This window comes from Esox lucius, chromosome 5 (genome assembly GCF_011004845.1).
Source record: "Esox lucius isolate fEsoLuc1 chromosome 5, fEsoLuc1.pri, whole genome shotgun sequence".
Classification (NCBI taxonomy): Eukaryota; Metazoa; Chordata; class Actinopteri; order Esociformes; family Esocidae; genus Esox; species Esox lucius.
In genome coordinates, this window is record NC_047573.1 from 30669965 (window position 1) to 30679111 (window position 9147).

General features: G+C 39.3%; 1 protein-coding gene across 1 annotated transcript in view; it reads right to left on the reverse strand.

Annotated features, from left to right (window-relative positions):
- LOC114828676 (golgin subfamily A member 6-like protein 6) overlaps positions 1-1674 on the reverse strand; it is an 8779-nt gene extending 7105 nt beyond the window's left edge. The window contains exon 1 of the mRNA XM_034292492.1: positions 1611-1674. The gene's annotated coding sequence lies outside the window, so the exon portion shown is untranslated. The remainder of the gene's footprint in view (positions 1-1610) is intronic.
- Between the last annotated feature and the right edge of the window lie 7473 nt (positions 1675-9147).

The window sequence follows — 9147 nt, forward strand, 5'->3', positions numbered from 1 at the left end:
TTGAACATTTTCTAATAATTGCGCCAAAAATTGTTGCCTTCTCACCAAGCTGCTTGCCTATTGTCCTGTAGCCCGTCCCAGCCTTATGCAGGTTTACAATTTTATCCCTGATGTCCTTACACAGCTTTCTGGTCTTGGCCATTGTGGAGAGGTTGGAGTCTGTTTGATTGAGTGTTTGGACAGGTGTCTTTTATACAGGTAACGAGTTCAAACAGGTTCAGTTAATATGGGTAATGAGTGGAGAACAGGAGGGCTTTTTAAAGAAAAACTAACAGGTCTGTGAGAGATGGAATTCTTACTGGTTGGTAGGTGATCAAATACTTATGTCATGCAATAAAATGGAAATAAAATACAATGTGATTTTCTGGATTTTTGTTTTAGATTCCGTCTCTCACAGTTGAAGTGTACATATGATAAAAATTACAGACCTCTACATGCTTTGTAAGTAGGAAAACCTGCAAAATCGGCAGTGTATCAAATACTTGTTCTCCCCACTGTACGTACTGTATCAATATGGGTGACGATAACAGACCTTTTCGTCAAGTGAAAAGACGAGAGATTCGTGCAGTCAAAATATTTGTCTATCCTAAACAAATCCTAAAACATCATTTGAAAATCCACCAGAAATAGTCGCAATATAACAATAAACAGTTTCATTTTAGGCTTCTATATAACGTAGCTATTGAAGGTTGTAGCCAGCAAGGTTTGTCTATGCTGAACAAATCTTATTTTGCCACTGGCTGTTTTAACAGCTAATTAGACATTTGTGAATGCCATTGATACAGTAATCTATCAATATTGGTGACGATAGTGATGGCCATTCGTGGCTTCATTACCGTTCTTCTAGCAGCACGACATTATGCTAGCAGCGCTAACTCAGATTATCTTTATCAAAATAAAAGCCATCATTGAAATATACAAGGTATTATAGTTAACAATCTAGTCTGTACATTTTATGTTTAATGACCGTTCCAATTTTATTCTTGTCTGTTTTTTTTTTTCAAAGACTAGATTAACTATATTGTCTTATCAATTACAATGATGGCTTTAATTGTGATATAGAAAATGTGAGCACAGAACAGAGGCATAAACATGTTTATCAGTGATGGCGAAGTGACCTGCTCTTCCGCGTCTCTAACCATTGCGCTTTTTAACAAGGCGTACTGAGTGAGTCAGTCAGCCTGTCAGTAAGAGACATTGCTAGGCCGACTCCGCTTACGCAGTCCGGCAAAACATAAAAACAGCAGATACACCTACACCCTCGGCCACCTTTACGCTTTTTTATGTTTGTACATTATATCCAGAAAAGGAACCAGGCAAGCCTAGTTCAGGCGGCTAGCAATTGAAAGTGACATTAGATCATTTTGTCACGCATTAACATCAAGCAAAGTCAGAATATTTCGCTAGACACCATTAAGCATTGTATTAAACTGACTAACATTTCTTATTAGGCTTACCTCTACTAGAAATAGCATCAATATGAACTGTATGGCTTTTGCCACTGGCCGTTTTAACAGCTTATTGGCCGTTAGTGAATGACATTGATACAATAACTATCAATATAGTCAATAAAAAGAAAATAAATAAATAAGGAAAATATATATTCTTACCCGTGAAGAAAGTATTCAAGCGGCAGATAATTCCGAATACTGGAATAATTGTTTAACACTATTTTGATATATAGCAAAGGAAATATAACTGCTACGTCACTCACTTGCTAACTAGACTGGCGAATTGTTGTCCAAGATTCAGACTATATACTACACGCCATTGTGACGACACGACCTGTGACCCTAGTTACCATGGCAACGATGTCCAGGAAAAGCAATACTTCATTTATTAGATTAAAGAAGTGATCTTACAAAGTTTTCAAACTTGTATTAATATGGACTATTTGTTAGAAAATCAATATACAAACCCACCTTAATTTTAGAGTTTTCAGAGTTAAAGACTAAACTTTTTGTTGTATTATATTTTCTGACAGAAAGCATGAAAAAACAGGAATCTATCCGCACTGACTGGTAACTCCTAAAATAATAAAGTAGCTGTATCAATGAAAGCCACTGGTCTTGTCTACATAAATTACACATGAAGCTTTTTACTCAGACTTCACGTGGGCTTTCTGACAAATCCAACAAAATAAAGACATTTACGTTAGTTGAATACGCCCGTGAGCACAATTGTTGGCTCACGGGCGTAGGGCTAATTAACTTTCCAGGTGACTTAGCTATGATAACGTTAGTGATGGTTGATTGATTAGCATTTGCAAACTGGCCGGTTTTCACAAAAAAAACTTTGTTTCCACTCCATGCAACTTTTTTGAAAAATTATATTTATTTCCACTATTACAGTTCCAGCGCAAAATGACGTTTTGACATTAAAACTACCGCAATCGACAGTGATATAGCCTACGCGACACGCATACTACATTCTAGTTTTCCACTTTCTAAAACATTTGAATATAATGAAATAGAGAGACAATACAGTGTTTGACATTGATTGTACCTAGCCACAGCAATCGACCAATGGGTTCTGGGCACGGCAACAAAACTTGAAAAAAAACACATGCAGAACTGCAGTAAACTGTAATACTAGAACCGGTAGTTATGATCATGTCAATTTGTTAAGTTTAGTTATGATCATGATTAAATTTGCTTATTATTATTTCGGACGGCGGAGCGTTGTTTCCTGTCAATGCACAGCACATTTTTATGTAACTTATGCATCAACGTTTCATAATTGTGAGGAGAGACAACATGGATGTTGGCCAAATTACAGAGCTTCCACTGCATGAGTCCGATAGGGATGCGTTAGCTGATGTTTTTACACTAAGTAATAGTGAATGATAAGTGCTGGATTATTTTTTTTTTTATAGTACCATATTTGCAGTGGTTAAATTCCAAAATTTGGATGACCGTTCAGCTGTCGTCTCAAAGACATGGTGCACAAAGGACAGATGTTTCCATATAAAACCCAGGAGAGATTGCGGAAGGCAGTGATCTCACATGATGTTCCAGGCATTGAGAGGTGAGGTGTACTCTAGGGGGATATTGAATACCAAGGGTGCATCCATTTACTGAATATTGGAACATTTCAGTTAGTTTTCTAATGTGTTTACAAACTGTTATGACTAGCGCTGAACACTGCTTAACTCAAAAAGGGTTGATTCTGAAAAACCCAAGAAAGGTGTGTTTAAGATGTTTTTTCTAGGCCCTGATTTGTTCATGCAAAAATGATTAATGTAACAGAAATTCATGTTATTCTCATTCCTGAGTATGTGCCACTGTGAAGAGACGTAACATAAGAACACAGTTGTTATAGTGTACAATTTAGGGCATCCCAGTTGTATGATATACATTTGTTTGGATGATTTCTCTGTTTACAACAGTTTCTGGAAAGCTATCATTGGCCAACCTGCCTGCATTCCAAAGTAAGTGGGGTCAGAAATACAGAATTTTACATTGTGTACATTAATGTTCATACTACATTTGTAATTCTGTATTTTATTTGCAGAAATTGCCATAGAATCATCAGGACCCTGTTTCCGGACCTCTTGGACACCCTGTGTTGATGGTAGGTGGTACCCTCTACTGAGTAACTCCATGTATTTTTGATGTATTGAATGTATACTGAAGAATATCACATTAATTATTTGTAGAATTATAACGAGGTTCTGTATTCTTCTTTTGCCAACAGGTTCTTTTCTGTGATCATCATTACTGGGTTTATCTGCTCACCAGTCTGAAGGTAACTGCATCTCTACATGACAAAACTCTTTGATGCATTTTTTTAACACACAAGTCTCTTCACAAGTCTCTCCTTTCTCCATTGTTGGTCATATGCCTGATTAGCTTAAATCAGCCTTGAGATGCTAAACCCTATCAGCTAGATTTGTTGCAATCTGTTCTGATAATGTTTCTGTTTACAACATTGTCTGGAGACAGACCAGTGGCTAACATGCCTGCATTTCAAAGAAGGGTTGTACATAGAATATATGTACATTGTAGTAACGTACATATTCTTATCATTGTGTATTTTTTGCGCACAACCAACTATATTCAGTATTCCATTTGATAAATGGTGTCTCCTTCTTCTGCCACTCCTCCCTCATCCTCTGCCACTCCTCATCATGATTCATTTTGAGCCTGTAAACTAACCCACAAACACTGATGCTGATGATGCTGAACTTGTCTCAAGAAGGCCAATTTGCTTATTGAATTAACACAAATGTTTTCAGCTGTGCTAACAACCACAAAATGGTTTTCTAATGATCAGTTAGTCTTTTAAAATGGTAAACCTGGATTATGAGACACAATGTGCCATTGGGACACAAATTTGATGGTTGCTAATAATGGGCCTCTCTACACCTACGTAGATATTCCACTGAGAATCAGCTGTTTCCAGCTAAAACATAAACATGTCTACACTGTATTTCTGATCATTTTGATGTTATTATAATGGACAAAAGTGACCCCAAACTTTTGAACTGTTGTGTATATCTCTATATATTTTTGTATTATTCAACATATCCATTTTTGAAAAGGTTTGTGTGAAGAGAAGGATAAAATCAATGAATTCCATAAACATTTTAATAAAATGTTTACAAGATTTGCAAATAAGTGTAAGTGACATTATAACACAGGTGAACATTGTGACAAATCATAAGTGAAGTTGATTTAGATAAACATAGTCACAGACCTGGTTTGAAACACATCGAAAAAGCATCAGAGTAGAATCACAGTATTACAATTATAATAAAAGATGGCAAAACTAACTTTGCATTGTTCTGGTATGTATACACAATAATGAGTCTAGTATTTGTGTAAAAAAACAAACATTTATTGCAGCATTTGATAGTCTGTCATGGTGTCACAGACTTGATGTTACAAACTCGTTCTGCCAACTCAATCTGAAAGAATCTTGCGGTCGTCCTCTACTTTATAGACATCGCAGGACATAATACACAACACAGTACTGTAAGCCCATTGGCTAATTACTGTCGCGCTTTGACTGAATGTGACTTCCTGTGTACGGATAAACATATGTTCTGTTGTAAACTAAACATAACAAGCATACATTCATACACAAAACAACAAAAAGGAGTATCTGACCAATGAGGTCATGTTGTTCATCAAATGAAAATGAATGTAAGCAAGACAATTGACACACCCCACTCTGACACATAACTCAGCCATCATACTTAAAAACTAGTCTATCATGATCCTATGCTACAGTATCATACAAAAGATTCATGCAGATCCGGTTGTACCTGTGAAAAAGTCTAGCGAAGGATTCACAATTTAAACATACCATGGTAATCGTCATAATGTCAATTATTAAGCATCAACACAAAATAAGTCAAATTTTGGGATAGTCATTGTACAGAGTTTCCCAACTGTCTTGCGAGAACCACACCACATCATACATATCACCATATCTGTTAATTTAGAAAAATCTTAGATTGTAAGGAATGAAATTAGTTTCCAATCAAGTGTCGTGTTGCTCTTGTCTTCTGTCTTCTCTGTCTTGTATCAGTGATGTAATGTTCCAATATCAGTTATTGCAGTCAGTGTGATGTGGAACCAGCAAATTGCCAGGTTGTCCTAACAAGTCAGTGTAGGTGTGTAGTGGAGTAGTGAGTTTCCAACAGTTCACAAATCCAAATGAACACTAATCCATTGTGTTGGGACCATGTGACCTGTCCAGTCAACTGGCCTGTGGTACTGTGACCTGTAGTATGTGGAGTCCTTCAGGACTCAGGTGGATTCTCCTCTCATCTCACTGTCGATGATTTATCTAGAAATGGAGTGTGAAGCCAAGTCATCTGACCCAAGCATCGTTCTGCCATGTGAGTGGTCAGAAAGATTTGAACCACTGTGGTTGTAGTAAACCAGTGTGGTTGTAGTAATCCTTCTTGAACATGTTGCTGGTACTCACACTCAGTTGTCTGTATCCAGTCGGTAACATGATTTCATCAGAAAAGGGGTTGTGATGGCCTGATCTGTTGAACGTATAACTGATAACTGAGTGTGGTTCAACAGCCCATCTGACTACCATCCACTGGGTATTGTTCCGTCAACAATTAAGACAATCGATCAGTCCTGAAAACTTGTGGATCTCAGAAGTTCCATCATTAGAGTGACGCTTACACCCTACTAAGAGAAGTTTCATATCATACAGTCCCCCCTGCTTTCAATACATTAAGTAAATGGAAAGTGATACAATGAGTGAAAGCAGAATCATGTCGATTACAGTCACAGGAGGCGCCATCCTGAACCTGCACTGGCCACCATTTCGGGATGGACATGAAAAATAGAAAATTGGTAATAAGGATGGATCCAAAATCCATTCGATAAAGAGTTGCATACTGTATGTTCATCAAACAGCAAACATGTTAAAAACAAACATTCACAAACACAATCAAAGACATCAATGTGCAACTCGGTCACTTGTGAGATGGAATTATGAACCATATAACTTATTGACAAATGTGTCTTACATAGCCAAACGCCTCTCAAATTTGAACATTCATGCATTAATAAAACGCCTGTAGTTTCTTGGCTAAATTGTTTTGCCCCCTAGGGGATAAACTGCTGAAATAATTTTTAGGAGAAAATTCTCCATCCCATGTTCCAGTGGTTCACCTTGTGCAACCACCAGGGTGATTGTATTAGCATATCTACAGCACCCAAATGTAGAATTTTCACAGGTCAACACAAACATTGTCTTGATTAACCTCCTACATTTTAGGGAAATTATCCAAGTTTGATTACTTTTCATTCCAAATAGTGGCGGTGAGCCAAAGCGTAAATTACAGCTTTTATGCATATTTTGACCACGTCTGTGGTTTTATTGACATTAAGATCGTTCCATCATCAACAATGGGGCATGACTTTAGGTCCCTATCCTCACTTCAGTCGGTTTCAAAACCAAACATTTCAATGTTAAAGCTATTGTGAGAAATATCTATTTAGCTTTCAGTTAATGTTTGATTATCCCGAAAATGAATACGCTCATTTTGAGGAAATTCTGACCACTCAAATTTAATCCTTTGCAACAGGCTACCCTGATTTAAAGGGAACGGTTGTTTTGGGTCATCACACTGTAGGGGGTCTTCCCCCTTCCTGGAGCCCATGGCCTTACCCAGTTATGCTGAGCCATTATAAAGTCCAAATGCATTGTTTAATGTATATGAAATTAGTGTCCACACATTAAAATTGTCCTTTTTATTCTGTAGCAAGATATGTTATTCTTTCAACTTAGCCGATATCCTTCGTTAACTGAAGATTCAGAATTTTTGTCCCACCCATCTAATATTGTTCTGGTTTATAAAAATGCCCTTTTCCTATCTACCCAGCAACTCAACATTTGGGTGGAAATTAAGAAATCTCATATGAATGGTGATGTTGACAGAAAACAGACGTATAACATCACTAAACTCAAGGTACAATAATGAGTAATTCAGTTTATACGTTAAGTACTTACATCATTCATTCATTCAACTTCTTCCGCTTCATCCGGGGCCGGGTCGCGGGGGCAGCAGTCTAAGCAGAGATGCCCAGACTTCCCTCTCCCCAGACACTTCCTCCAGTACTTACATCAATCCACTTAATTTGTTCATTCATCAATTTAACATTTTAGAATATAAAATCCATTGATGAGTATCAGGTGTTGGTTTTAAAACACATGTATTAACTCAGTTATCATTGGTAAACACAAATAAAGAGAAACTATATTATTTAACCAAACTCAGTTCAGCATTTAAAATAGGACATCTAATTTATTGTGTGGAGTAAACTTGCTTTGGCTGTTACCCTCTTTTGTAGGTAATGACTATACTGGATTTAAATTCAGTCCTCATGAGACATAGCTTGTCATTCTTAACAAAGACTATTACCATGTGGATTTTTCATTCTACCACTTATCCTTTTGTAAGAAAATGAGAGAGAAAGCACAATTTTAACCTTTTGTATGAAAATCCATGAGATAATATTTTACCAGAATATTATCATTTTCATAAATGTATTGCTTGTTTTAGATTTCCCTACGTGTAGTAGATAACACGTGGGGAATTCCTCACGGAATAAAACATTATCAGCGCAGTAAATGTGTTTAACTCTAAATTACATAGTGAACCTGAAAAATCACAACAGAACTGGCTATTTCTTGAATTGTGACAACTGCGACCTCTGCTGGTTCACCTCCCCCTGCAGTGGGCGGGCCCCAGCGGTCGACGTCGCCGGCCTTCTGACACCACCGTCTCATCATTCATTTCACCTGTGTCCCGTTTAGTGCACCTGTTCCTCATCATCGCTGTTTCCCCCCGGTATATATGTTCCCTCTGCTCCCCCTGTCTTTGTGTGTGATTGTCTCCGACTGTGACAAAGAGCTGTGCGACGCTTCGTACTATATACATTGTATATTTCTCCTGGATACCATTAAATATCCTTCTACCACGCCTTCTCCTGCTCCTCCTTGTTCCCAAACCCCGAAGCCGTGACAGAATCACACACCAATACTACAACAAGGATATGGAGCCTGAAGTAGCCACAGGCGAGGTCGGTGTTGCGGAGGCAGTCCAAGTACACTCAACAATGCTGGCCAGCCTAGGCGCTGCAATGGACAGCGTACTGAAAGCGGTGCAGCGCCTAGAGCTGAGCCAGCGGAACCCCGCAGCACCGGCCGTCTCTACGCCTTCCCAAGCCACGCCGCCCAGCACGGGAGCGATGGCCATTCCGCTACCCAGGGCCTACGACGGGGCGGCGGACCGCTGCCAGGGTTTCCTGCTGCAACTGGACATTGCGCTCCAGGCAATGTATCCTGCGCCGACCGAAGCCCAGAAGATCTCTTCACTCGTCTCCTGCCTGTCCGGGAAAGCCCTGGAGTGGGCCACCGCCGTTTGGAACTTCGAGCAGCCCACCCAGGGCAGCTACGCTGAGTTCACCCGCCGCTTCCGAGTCGTGTTTGACCATCCGCACGAAGGGAGAGAGGCGGGTGAACGACTGTTCCACCTACGGCAGGAGACGAGATCGGCGCAGGAGTTCGCTCTGGAGTTCCGGACCCTGGCAGCGGGATCGGGGTGGAACGAGCGGGCTCTGATCGACCACTACCGGTGTAGCCTACGCGAGGACGTCCGGAGGGAGCTGG